The sequence below is a fragment of the Trichosurus vulpecula genome, chromosome 2 (genome assembly GCF_011100635.1).
Source record: "Trichosurus vulpecula isolate mTriVul1 chromosome 2, mTriVul1.pri, whole genome shotgun sequence".
Classification (NCBI taxonomy): Eukaryota; Metazoa; Chordata; class Mammalia; order Diprotodontia; family Phalangeridae; genus Trichosurus; species Trichosurus vulpecula.
The window spans coordinates 224,646,415-224,660,794 of record NC_050574.1 but is presented as its reverse complement, the minus strand read 5'-3'; the positions used below and the strand labels follow the sequence as shown (position 1 = coordinate 224,660,794).

General features: G+C 39.3%; 1 pseudogene; it reads left to right on the top strand.

Moving 5' to 3' along the window:
* Positions 1-9,639: 9,639 nt before the first annotated feature.
* Positions 9,640-10,126, top strand: LOC118835736 (annotated as a pseudogene).
* The last annotated feature ends 4,254 nt before the right edge of the window (positions 10,127-14,380 follow it).

Here is a 14,380-nt window from a genome sequence, read left to right as displayed (position 1 = left end):
TTCAGTCCCTTAATGTGGAAGCTGCCAGATCCTGTGTTATCCTGATTGTTTTTCCACAATATTCAAATTGTTTCCTTCTGGCTGGTTGCAGTATTTTCTCCTTGACCTGGGAGCTCTGGAATTTGGCAACAATGTTCCTAGGAGTTTCCTTTTTGGGATCTATTTGAGGAGGTGATCTGTGGATTCTTTCAATTTCTATTTTACCCTCTGGCTCTAGAATATCAAGGCAATTCTCCTTGATAATTTCTTGAAAGATGATATCTAGGCTCTTTTTTTTGATCATGGCTATCAGGTAGTCCAATAATTTTAAAATTATCTCTCCTGGATCTATTTGCTAGGTCAGTGGTTTTTCCAATGAGATATTTGACATTGTCTTCCATTTTTTCATTCCTTTGGTTCTGTTTTATAATATCTTGATTTCTCATCAAGTCATTAGCTTCCACTTGCTCCAATCTAATTTTTAAGGTAGTATTTTCTTCAGTGGTCTTTTGGACCTCCTTTTCCATTTGGCTAATTCTGCCTTTCAAGGCATTCTTCTCCTCATTGCCTTTTTGGAGCTCTTTTGACATTTGAGTTAGTCTATTTTTTAAAGTGTTGTTTTCTTCAATATTTTTTTCAGTATTTTTTTGAGTCTCCTTTAGCAAGTCATTGACTTGTTTTTCATGGTTTTCTTGCATCGTTCTCATTTCTCATCCCAATTTTTCCTCTACTTCTCTAACTTGCTTTTCCAACTCCTTTTTGAGCTCTTCCATGGCCTGAGACCAGTTCATGTTTTTCTTGGAGGCTTTTGGTGTAGGCTCTTGGACTTTGCTGACTTCTTCAGGCTGTATGTTTTGGTCTTCTTTGTCACCAAAGAAGGATTCCAAAGTCTGAGACTGAATCTGGGTGTGTTTTCACTGCCTGGCCATGTTCCCAGCCAACTTACTTGACCCTTGAGTTTTTCATCAGGGTATGACTGCTTGTAGAGCGGAGAGTACTTTGTTCCAAGCTTCAGGGGATTCGCCATTGATTTCAGAGCTATTTCTATACAGCCAGCTCTGCCACCCCAGCACTCCTCCTTCCTCAAGAATCCAACCCAGACCTGACCAAATCTTCAGCAGGCTCTGAACTCCTGCTCTGATCCACCACTTAATTCCTCCCACCACATGGGTCTGGGGCCAGAAGTAACTGCAGCTGTAGTTCTGTAGCTGCACCTCCCCTGCTGCCCCTGGGGTAGTGGCCAAACTGTGAACTCTGTCCCCTGCAGCTTTTCCCACTAACCTTCTCTGTTGTCTTTGGTGTTTGTGGGTTGAGAAGTCTGGTAACTGCCACAGCTCACTGATTCAGGGTGCTAGGGCCTGTCCTGCCTGGCTCCTGGTCTGGTTGGTCCTGCTGCCTCCCATGCTGAGCTCTGCTCCCCTCTACTGTGTACACCATAGACCTCATCCAGTGACCATCCAGGCTGTCCTGGGCTAGATCCCTGCTTCCCTCTGCTATTTTGTGGGTTCTGCAGTTCTAGAATTTGTTCAGAGACATTTTTTATAGGTTTTTGGAGGGACCTGGTGGGGAGCTGACGCAAGTCCCTGCTTTCCAGCTGCCATCTTGGCTCCACCCCTGGAAGTCCCCTTAATAAATATTTGTTAACTGAACCAAAAGGAATATAGAAGACAGATCAAGGGTTGCATTATATACATGAAATATTAAAAGACTTTAATAGTAATTAAGGTGGAACTTTTTGCTGTTGACCTTTAATGATTCTGGCCTTTGTTTGAATGGGGCAGATAAAGTGGGATGTTTTTGTATTTCTCAGCATTGAGACAATTGGGAGTCATTGATTGATTTGTATCTGATGTGATATTGGGGGTGGGGAACTTTTCCATGCCCAGCCTGGGTGAGGTCAGGGCCCTGGGGGCCCTGAACAGGATACCTAAGCGCAGAGGTTAGCATTCTGTCTTGGAGCTCCTAGCCACAGCAGAAGTGGCATGTGACTCTGGGCCAGCTGTTGTAATGAGCTCCCTGGCTGAACACTCAGATATTGATAACTATGAATTGTATTTGATCTATAATTCAGGGTGCTGGCTTTTTCCCCTGAACTAGGTGGATGTTATTTGTATGCTGGATTAAAGTAAGATCGTTAACCCCTTAATGTTGCTTTCCTTAAGTAAAGAAGATCAAAAGGACCTGTGTTGGCAGCTTTCTGGGTGCTGGTTGTTGGTGGATCTTACACCCCCACAGAAGCTGGTAGCTGGATTGTTGATACAAAGACTCAAAGGACAATCTCCAGTGTATTGCAGATCCTCTATGGAAGTTTCATGGAAATATATGGGCAAGAGGATGATGAGGTTGAGGATGAGATGCACGCAGGGTGTGATAGGAATGGATAGATTTTGATGTATATTAGGGAAGGGAGGAGTAACAGCACCAATAGGATCTTGGGTCCATCAAAGTAGTAATGAAGTAAATATCAAAAGGCTCAAATTCTCCCACTTAGAGACTTTAGTTGTCTGTGATGGGGGGGGGGAATCTCTCTCTCTCCCTCTTTCTCTCTCTCTCCTCTGTCTCTCTCTGACAAAACTGAGCCTATCCGTCTTGTATGTGAAAGTACCAAGAAATAGTAAGACTGATTTTTTGCAAAGTCCTTATGGCAAACCAAAAGAAGAGCTGCAAATGGTACCTGAAACTTCTGACTTCCAGTCCCATTTTAAAAACATTATACAAGACTGCCACAAATACAAAGAGGGGGATGGGATGCAGGCAAAGACATCTGTTCTGCAGGAGACAACAGGAAAATGGTAGGAGACATTAGGACTATATAAGAATAGTGTGTGGAAAGCGGATGAAGTTTAAGTTCCTATTAGCCAATAAAATTATTTAAGAGAAATCTTTGTAGATTGAAACAAAAAAAGGAATAAAGTTAAAAGCCCTCAGAAGACATCCAACATGACAGATACTAAGTTTTGTAGTCAAGAGAAGATATAACTCCAATATTCGCAATTAGATAGGAAACTAACCAGAATAAACCAGTCTTACTCAAATTGTAAAGTACTTGAGGGGGAACTAGGAGAAATTATTTTTACAACCTAATAATCTTAGACACAAATAAGCAGAGCTCAGGATCTTGGACCTAAGGACCTAATCCTGGCTCAAATGACTCTGAAGTTACTTAGTCTATGTTACCAAGTTTAAGGTACAGTATTATATTTTTACTTCTGATATTTCTTGTATAATTTTGACGTAATTGATTTTCATTTTAACAACATTTACTAAGCACCTACTATGTGCAGAGCACTGGGCTAGGCACTGAGGGAGACACAAAGTTCAGATGACAGAAAACTCATAGATAAGTCCCTACTTACATTCTAATCAAGAAATATGGGGCATGCACACAATTAACCAACACAGTAATTCACAAGTACGTGAATAAATTGATAAATGTGGTCTAATGGAGGAAAGGAATATTACCTAGTGGAATGAAAATCTGGAGGGGCAGTTAAGAAAAAGCTTCTTGGAAAGGGTTTGAGTGATTTTAAAGGATTGGTAAGAATCAATCATGAAACATGCAAGGGAACCAATTAGTATAATATTGTGATAGTATAAACAAGAGATAATAAGGCCTACATAGAAAGAAGAGATTGGATGTGAGAGATGTAATGGAGTTAAAAATAGCAAGATTTGTTGTTGACTGAATGAGTGAGACCAAGAGAAGGAAGAATTATTAAGGATAATGCCAAAGTTATGAACCTGGGAGACTGGAAGAATAATGGTACCTTTGATGAAATTAGGGAAATTCAAGAGAGGGGAAGGTTTTGGGGAAAAGTTGTTTTTCAGACAGGTTGAATTTGAGATGTCTCTGAGACACTGAGTTTGAATTCAGTGGGTAAGAGGGAAGAAAGAACATTATACTGAACAATATAAATAAGGGCAAGGAAGTGATAAAGCATAGGATGTGAATGAAGGATTGGAAATAGTTGGGCTAGTGTGCAAAGCCCATGGAGAGTATTAGCATAAATTAAAGCTGGAAAGATAAGAACAGCACAGGATCATGAAGGTTCCTTAAATGTTAGCCAAAGGAATTTGAACTATACTCTGTAGGGTCTTGAGCAGAGGTATTACAGGACTAGACCAATGAGTAAGGAAGATAGGAGTACAAAGAACAGTTTGCAGGATAAATAAACTAGAGGCTGTTAGACAGTTGCAGCAGTCCAGGTAGATGGAGACCTGTATATAGGGAGAGGATGGGATGGATGGATGGAAGACAGACATATTGCAGAGGTAGAATTAACGGGACTTGGTAAGTTATTGGATTGCCAAAAGAAGGAATGTGGGGTAGTGGACAGAGAACTCGCTTCAGGGTTTGGAGGATCTTGGTTCAAGTCGATGCCTCTGACATTCTAGCTGTGATTTTAAGCAAATCACTTAATCACTCAGTGCCACAGGCATCCATTTCCTCTCTGTGCTGATGACTCCCAGACCTACACATCCTGCTGCCTAGCATCTCATCTAAGTTTTGTCCAGGATCATAAATTGCCTATCGGAAAGTTCAAACCGGATTTCTCAGACATCGTGAGGTCAACAAGGTGAAAACTGAACTTAGTTTCTTTTCCCCCAAACCCTTCTCTCATCCAAACTTCCCAGTGTCTGTTGAAAGCACCACCATCCTTTCAGTGTCTCAGGTTTGTCATCTCGGCATGATCCTTGACTCCTCGTTCTGCTTCACTCCACATATCCACGAAGTTGTCAAGTCTCGCTGTTTCTACTTCACACAATTTTGGGCATCTAATCTATTCTCTCTATTCACTTCATTTTAGGTTCTTCACCTCTTGCCCAGATCACTGGACCAGTCTACTCACTGGTCTTCCTCAAACCTCTCACCACTCCCAATTCATCTTGCACTCTGCTGCCAAAGTAATATTACTCAAGAACAGATGTGACTATGTGACTCCCCTAATCAACCAGCTCCAGTGGCTTCCTCTTGCCTCTAGAATAAATATAAACTGCCATGTTTAGTTTTTAAAGTCCCATAGAAATTGGCCCCAAATTATATTCCCTCTTTGGACGTTATTCCCCCTGCCATATTCTGCAATCCATCCAAATCCATCTGTTGTTCTCTCATGTCACTTTATTTCTCATTTCCACATCCATGCCTGGAATGCATTCCCTTCCTTTAAGATGCAGTTCAGATACTATATTCTATATGAAGCCTTTTCTGATCCTCCCAATTGCTGGTGCCCTCTCCCAAAACAACCCTCTATTTAAGTATTGCGTGTGTATATATAATATGTATTTATTAACTTTATATTAATTTATGAAAAATCTGGCTCATTATGTTTGTTATTATGAAATTATATCCAACAAGTATTTATTTAGAAATATAAAGAAAACCTAGGATGGCTATAATGACTGCTACTGGGAGGCTGAGGCTGCTCTTGATCTTTTAGGCTTGGGAGTTCTGAGCTGTAGTAGAGCCAAAGCTGATACTAAGTCCATCCCTAATATAGTGAGCCCCTGAGAGTGGGGGGACACCAGGCTGCTATGCAGAGGCAAACCAACACAGGTTGGAAATGGACCATGTCCAAATTTCCATGCCTGTTGGTAATGGGATGGAGGCCTCTGCTCCAGGAGCCTCTTCTTCCCTCTTATTGGAAGCAGACATCTTTCTTTCCAGAACTTCCATTTAAGTAAGGAGTCCAGATCAGCCATGTCTTCATTTCCCTTTTGGCTGCACTCCTCATGACTTCTGCATCATGTCCCAACACCAGGTACCCCTTCCCACCTTCCCCCTGCTTTTCTGTTTATTGACTGACAGGCTAGATGTTGCATTTTCAGACTGGGCAAAATTAGGGAGACCAGAGAAAGAGAGAGAGAGGGAAAGAAATAAAGAGAGAAAGAAAGAAAGGAGGAAGGGAAGGAGAAAGAAAAAACAGAAAGAAAACAGAGGAGGGAAAAAGAAAGAAAAAAGGAAGGAAAGAAGAAGGGAAGAAAGAAAGTGGAAGAAAGAAAGAAAAGCATAAGAAAATGGTACTTACTCAACTGACATAATTTTTTTGCTGCAGTGTAGTTTCGGCTCATTACTGCTCTTAGGAACTAAAAGAAAAATGAACAATTGGTAGGTTTTAGGGTTTAAATATTAGTAAGACTTATGATATTACCTTTTCCCTTAGTTACTAATTATTTATACACATTGTTTAGGAGTGTGCCTACAATCAATCAACAAAGAACTATTTATTGAGTGCCTTATTATGATTAGCCATTTAAAATAAAATAATAATAGCTGACTTAAGAAAGTACTTTAAGGTCTGAAAAGCACTTTATAGATACGTTATCTAATTTATCCCTCACAATAGTCACAGATGTTATTCTGTTCTTTAAAAAGAGAGCTTAAATGACTTGCCCACAGTCACATGGCAAGGAAGTATGAGAAGCAGGGCAGGTCTCCCTCCTGACGCTAAATTCAGGACACTTTGCACTACAACTTCAGTGCCTGAGCTCCGTGGAGTAAGTAGAATATTTTTTGCTTTATAGTAGATAAACTATATGCTATAGGGTTTGCTCTGTAAAAATGGATGGGCTTAAACTGCTAGGGATTTTGAAGCTAGTAGGAATGAAATTCATCACCATTCTCCAGCAAAATCAAACCGATTCAGTATAGTTTTAGCACTTCTTTGAGACCCCGGCATATATTTATGATGAAAATAGTTGGAAGAAATGTAGACTCATAGGGCCATCTTTTAAGGAAGAACCTCAAATAAATCAATAATTTATTCAACAACCATTTATTAAGAACTTAATATGTGTAAACAGGATGGTATACATGATGTTTGTGGGAGATATAAAGATAAGATATGATCTCTGTCCACATGAAATTTACAATCTGCCACAAAGATCTTCTAACATACTTCTGATATCAGCCTTACCTACTAGTGTCAAAAGATCAAAAGAAAGGCCTCCAGAACATTGGAAGCACAGTGGATAACATTTGGGTGAAGAATGATGAAGGCAAAAAACAGAAATAATTTTGTTAGAGGGGGATTCTATAGACCAGCTGGACAGAGAAAAGAAGTAAATGAAGAGCTTGGGAAACAGACCACAAGCCTGGCAAAGAGGAACGATGTAACCATGATGGGAGCTTAAATTATCCAGACTCCTCTCCCTTAAAAGCAGAGCGGCTAATAATCTCAGGGCTTGCTTCGATGACAATTTTCATCCTTCAAAGACAGAGGAACCCACAAAGGAGGCTTTGATTATGTATTTGATTCTTATCAATAAGAAGGAACTGGTGCTGGAGGGAAAAGATGTGAACCTTGAGAGGAACCTGGCCCCTTCCAAGTTTCCAATCTTCTTATACTTCCCTTTATACACTCTACACTCCAGCAATATTGTCCATTCCACAACTACTATACTTCATCTCCCCACTGGTTCCTTTTCACAGTCATTCCTCACGGTAGGAATGCTCTCCCTCCTGACTTGACTCCAATCCTATCTCTGCAGGCCTTGCCTGTTACATCCCTCCCCAAACTCACCCAGAACTTTCCCTTAAAGATTACTTTCCATTTGCATTGGTACTTTGTATATTTGCTGTTTGCACCATTGTCTTCCCATTAGATGTGAGCTCCCTGAGAACAAGGACATGGGTTTTGCCTCTTTGTATCCCTAGCCCTTAGATAGAATGCTTGGCCCACAGTAAGTGCTTAATAAATGCTTGCTGTTGAGTATGATTATAATAAAGTGACCACTCCTCTTTTCCTGAGTATATGATATAGAAAAGGAAATATGGACATAAATTTCTTCTAGGGATAGACTTTGGAAGGTAAGATTTTAAAGGCTTCAAAGGTGGGAAAGACTGTGGATCCTTTGGACTATTTCTACAGAAGTCAACCTAGGTGGGATAGCAAGCTCTCAATAGTGAAATGCTGAAGAAAGAAGAACAATTGTAATGAAGAAGAGAAAAGGGGCTTGTCTGAAGAGGCCAAATGGCTACACGGGGAACACAAAATTATCTGAGGTTTTTAAAAGCCAGGTAGAAAATATAAGCAGGGTCAGTTAGCAAGGCACAGATACAAAGGCATGGCATGGTTCTGTAAGAGTATGTCAGGAGTGCTAGGGAGAGGAATTCCTCAGCAGGAGGGCAGCTGGGGAGAGCAAAAAAGCATTTTGTTGGTGGAAAGAGGAAGATCAAAGGAGGCTGGCATCCCTGTTAAAGGCAGATGGGATGATAACTGACATCAAAGAGAAGGTAGAGTGTCTTTATTCTTATTTTCCTGTCTTCTCTGCCAAGGAGTTTTCCCCCTGCTTTCTCTCCCCCAGGATCATATTTGTCTTACATAAGCACAGAGTTTGGTAGGATGCCTTCTTTATTTTTGCAAATAGTGATGCAGGAGTCCATTGTTCATTTACTTGTAAATCCATCTGGGCCTGTGGTTCTTTCTTTAGAAGCTCATTTATGGTTTATTCAATTTCTTTTTCTTAGGTAGGCTTGTTTAAACCCTCCATTTCTTGTTCTATTTATATGGCAATTTTATATTTGTGTAAGTATTCATTCATTTTATTTAAGTTATCAGTTTTGTTAGCACATAATTGAACAAAAGAGTTTCTAACAATTTACTTTATTTACTTCTCTTGGATATCGACTACTTGCTAGCCATTTTTATTCTATCCTTTTGAGTGGCTGAAAAATTACAAGTAAAGTAAGAATTGATTAAAAAAAATGAATTGGAAAGGACAGAACAAAAACGGCTAAGAGAGAACTGATATCCAAGATAAGGAAGGTATTAACAGAACACTTAGAGACACTGAATGAGTTCAAGTTATGTGTTCTAGATGAGCTATATCCTCAGGAATGGAAAGAACTGGTAGGAGTAATTGATAAGCCACTAATGGGAGAGGCATCCAAAGATTAAGGAAGAATAAATGTCCCAATTTTTTAAAAGGGGGGAAGAGACAATGGAATCTGCTGATGATAAGTCTGACTGTGATTCCTAGCAAAATCCTACAATGTATTATTTTATAATAGCAGTGGTGCTTAGTGAATACCTAAAAATGGATACATAACCCCAAAGAACCAGCACAACTATATAAAGACAGGTCATTACAGGCTAACCTTATTTTGACAAGTTGATTACTAACTAGTAGATCAGAAGAAAGGTATAGACACACGTAACTAGATTGTGGCAAAGTATTTAACTAAAGTTAGTCTCTTCTGCTATTCTTGTGGAAAAGATGTAGTGTTGTGGTCTAGACAACAGTATAATTACATGGATTAAGAATTCACTGAATGACTGGACTCAAAGAATGTTAACTGTTCAATATCAACTCGGAAGGGGGTCTCCAGTGGAATTCCTTAATGATCTATACTTAGCATCGCTTTAACATTTTTATCTATGATTGGCAAAAAGCATAGATGGCATTCTTATTAAATCTGCAGATGACACAAAACCAGTCAATGAATAAGCATGTAACAAGTACCTAATATGTGCCAGGTACTATGTTAGACACTGGAGATAAAATAAGAGGCAAAAGAAAGTTCCTGGGCCCAGGTATCACTTCTGGCTTCCTCTCTGGCTGCCATCTTGTTACCCTGAGTCTTCTATCTTTATCCTGTCTACCTTCAACCCCGGAAGTGACCTCTGGTCACCTGCACAGTTCTGTTTCCATTCCAGCAAGATGAAAGAAACAATTAGGAACCAGAGAAACTTGCTAAGTTGTAGGCACAAATGTACTTGGGTGGGAAAGGAACTGCTTGGAGAAAGAAGAAGGTGGTTCGTAGAACAGCTATAGTATATAAGAAACTTCAGTTTTCCTTAAAGAAACTAGGAGTAAATGATATTCCTGGCATCAAAGTGGTAAATATGTTTACCAACCAGGGTACAGTGACTCACTTTAAAAATCCTAAAGTTTAGGCATCATTGGCTGCAAACATGTTTACTATTATAGTCCATGCTTAGACAAAGCAGCTAACAGAAATGCTCCCCAGAATTTTAGACCAGTTTAGAGCTGACAGTCTTGACTACCTTAGGAAGACTGGCAGAGTCTCTGCCCAAACAACCTGCCAATGGAAAAGCACCACTTGCCACTGCGGAGGATAATGATGATGAGGTTTTTAGATCTCACTGGGAATGTTGATGAGGCCTCTTAGAACAGGGCAAACTGAATTGAGTACCAACTAACAAAAGTTAAAATTTGAAAAATTAAATGAAGCTGCTATTTTATATCATGTGACTGCTTTTCTTCTTTTTCTTTATGAATGAGAAAGCTGGTTCATTGAGGACCCCTACACTATTTCAATCAGTATAAATCAATTTGATATGATTTTATGGGGGTAGCAATTACAAGTTCTGTATATTTGGCCCCAGAGCTGTGAGCTACAGATTGCAAATTCACTTGCTTAATCATAGAAAGATAACTACAGGCCCTCCACCCTTGTTTTTTGTTGTCATGGTGACCAAACCTGGTGTGGTGGAAGTGACTCAATTACATGGAAAGTCTCTCAATTTATTTTTGTGCCTCTGGACCATTCTCTTTTGTCCAACACAAACAGGTTACCACCTTATAACCATCTTATGACCTCCTAGTCAATGGATATTTCTTACTTCACCCAACCCGTGACTCTGTTGATATATTATTTTGCTTATTTTAGCCTATGTGTCATATGTCAATTGATGGAATTATTCTGTATTTGGTATAGCCACTCAAGAATGTCTAGGTATCTAGCCCTATAAACATAGGGCCCTGGAAGGAAGAGTACCTCAGATCACGAGGAAAATCTGAGGTTGGCTTCATTAGAGGGGACCATGGACAGTTTAATAAAATATCATTGGCTCAGAGCTCTGCCTCAGTCTCTTTTATTGCAGGTTGGACAATTTTAATCCCCACACAGATATGGAAAATTAGATCTCTAGTATTTTGAAGACCACTGGATATTGCAGTTCTTTTCATTTATTGCTTATACACAATTCATTCTTTGCAGCCTAACCACACTGAACAAGCCTGGAATTAAAGTTTGGAAAAAAGTTAACAAAATCTTTACCTAGTTAAAAAAGATAGTCCCTGCCTTCAAGGAGCTCACAATCTAATGAAGAGGAATAGATAATACCTTAGATGTTAGGATAAAGCTCCAAAATATGTCGACAGGTTAGAAAACTGAAAAGAATTTAATGACATAGAATGCAGTAGGGATAAATGTAATGCTTATACTTGGGTTAAAAGTATAAATTTCTCAATTTTTTCATCTTACAGGATATGGAGGAGATATATCAAGAAGCTGGTCTGAAAATGAGGTACAGTTATCCTTCCATGTCTCGACTTTCCCCATGAAGGTTTCAATATATTGAGGGTTGGCATAAGAAATTAGATGGGATTTTTTGGGGAGTTTTGTGGAAGCCACAGATGACATGTGAAAGCCAGCAGCTGACACAGAGCCTATGATCATATACTTAACCGAAATTTTACAATAAGGCATTGTAAACACTACATGAAAGAAAAAAATTCAGACTTCTTCTCTGGTACAAAGGGAGAGTAAAAAAATTTTACTCAGATTTTCCAGATCGAGGGGATGCCGGAACCCTATTCCCCTCCCCACCAAGTGGATGGAATAACCATATAGATTTTAGCTCATTTCCAAGCTGAATAAGTAGTGTGATTTGGGGCTAAATTAAGAAAGGCATGACCGCCAGGAAAAAGGCAGCGATAGTTCCACTGTACTCTATGCTGGTCATTATTAAATCTTGAGTTTTGTATTCAGTTCTGGCCATTACATTTTAAGAGTTCATTGATAAGCTGAAGAACACACAGAGAAGAGGCAACCAGGATGGTAAAGGGTTTAGATTTCATGCTATATGAAGATCAGATGAATGACTTAGAAATGTTAGTCTGAATATTAGGGGGAAATGATAACTGTCTTCAAGTATTCAGTGGGCTATAACATAAAAGAAGTATTAGATTCATTCTGCTTGACTGTAGAGGACCAATTTGTAGAATCTACAAAGAGATAAATACTTCCAATAAGCAGGGCAAGTAGAAAGTGAAATGGGTTGCCTCTGTAGGTCAAGAGTTTCCCTCTTTTGAAGTCTTCTAACAAAGGCTGAAATTTTTGTCATTTGTAGAAGGGATTCTTGCTTGATTATAGGTTAGACTATACGGCTGCTAATGTCCTTTCCTAATGGGAAGTCCTGAGGTTCTGTTTCATGGACAAGAGGTGAATCAGAAGCATAGTAGATAGGTTAGAGTAAACATGAGGATTGTGGTTGTTGGTGGTGGTTGTTGTCCCTAGCTCTCAAAGAGGGCCAAAATGACATGTTAGAGTCAAGTAACAGTGTGTCTGACTGTGGCTGATCAAACCAATATGAGCTCAGAAAGCTGTACCACAGGTTGGGCACAAATAGTCCATGTGAACATTTGGGGTTGATTCTCTAAATTTGTCCATCTCAAGTTTCTTTTGAACTACCTCAATTCTGCTTTGCTTATAGAGCACAGCACCTTTTCTGATGAGTTCTTGTGTTTGTCCTTCATTCTCAAAGAGGACCATGACATCAGGGAAATGATGACATGACTTGCAGTTGACTTCAATTTGAGTGAGGGAGGGCTGTGCAAAGGTCACCAGCCTCACTTTCTCCACCAGAGCCATCTGGCTCCAGTGGCCAGATATTCATCAGGATAACTGCAGATGGCCCAGGATGAAATGGGAGACCCTTTAAGGGTCTTGTAGGCTAAGTAAGGTCTTTTCAGGTTCTTGTGCCAGCGTCTCCCTTGTCACACAATCAATTCCAAAGTTCCTAAGAGAGACCTTGAGAGTGTCCTTGCATTGCTTTTTCTGAACACCATGTGAGGGTTTGCCCTGTGTGAAATTTCCATAAAATAGTCTTTCTGGTAAGCACACATTTGATGTTTGAACAAAGTGGCCAGTCGATCGGAGTTGTGCTCTCTGCAGTAGAGTTTGATAGCTTTCTGAAGCAGAGTTTGAATGCTTGGCAGTTTAGTTCAAGTAAAGACCTCAGTGTCTGGTATCTTATCCTGCCAGGTGATCTTCAGAATCTTCCTAAGACAATTCAAATGGTAGCAATAAACAGGAGGATCAATAAAAACATGTATCCACTGAAGGAATGCTGGAGAAGCATAAAAATGACTTATATCTGTCAATCATGAAAACATCCTGTTTCTGCCTGCATTGTTCACCACAAAATGAAGTAGGCAGAATGCCAGGGCAGATGCTTACATAATACTTTTAGTAAAAGATTGTGTTTTAACTGTCAATGGACAGTGGGCTAAAGCATGACTACAATCAGACTAATAAAAAATTTTATTTTAAAAACAGATGAGCCAAAATTAGAAGGAAAGCAGGAAACTGGGGCGGGGGGCGGAATTTGTAGCAAATTTCTCTTATAAAGGCCTCATTTCTCAAATATATGAGGTTCTAAGCCATATTTATAAAAATACAGGTCATTCCCCAATTGATAAATGATCAAAGGATATAAACAGGCAGTTTTCAGAAGGAGAAATCAAAGCTATCAACAGTAACATTAAAAAATGCACTACTGATCAGAGAAATGCAAATTAAAACAACTCTAAGGTACCACTTCACACCTGTCAGATTGGCTAACATAACAGAAAAGGAAAATGACAAATGCTGGAAAGGATATGGAAAAACTGGGACACTAATGTACTTTTGGTAGAGCTGTGAATTGGTCCAGCCATTCTGGAGAAAAATTTGGAACTATGTCCAAAGGGCCATAAAACAAAGGAAAGGGGACATAATCTATTTGTACAAAAATATTTATAGCAGCTTTTTTTTTGTGGTGGTAAAGAATTGGAAATTGAGGGGATGCCCATCAATTAGGGAATGGCTGAACAAGTTGCGGTATATGATTGTGATGGATTACTATTGGTGATATAAGAAATGATAGAGGGGTTTCAGAAAAACCTGGAAAGACTTAAATGAACTGATACAAAGTAAAGTGAGCAGAACCAGAAGAAAGTGTATATAATAACAGCAGTGTTATAACCATGATCAACTGTAAAAGACCTAGCTACTCTGATTAAGACAATGACCCAAGATGATTCCAAAGGACCCATGATAAAAAATGCTGTCCACCTCCAAAGAGAGAGAATTGATGAACTCTGGATGCAGATTGAAGCATACTTCTTCTACTTAATTTTCCTTTGTTCTATGGAGGGGGAAGGGTGGTTTCTTTTGCAACATGACTAATATGGAAATATGTTTTACATGACTTCACATGTATAATTGGTATCATATTGCTTACCTTCTCAAGGGGTAGGGAAGGAGTGGGTAGGAGGGAGAGAATTTAGAACTCAAAATTTTAAAAAATGAATGTTAAAAAAATTAATATTGACTATTGAATAAATGTAAATATAACTAAAATATATTTAATATTAAAGCAGAATGACAAAT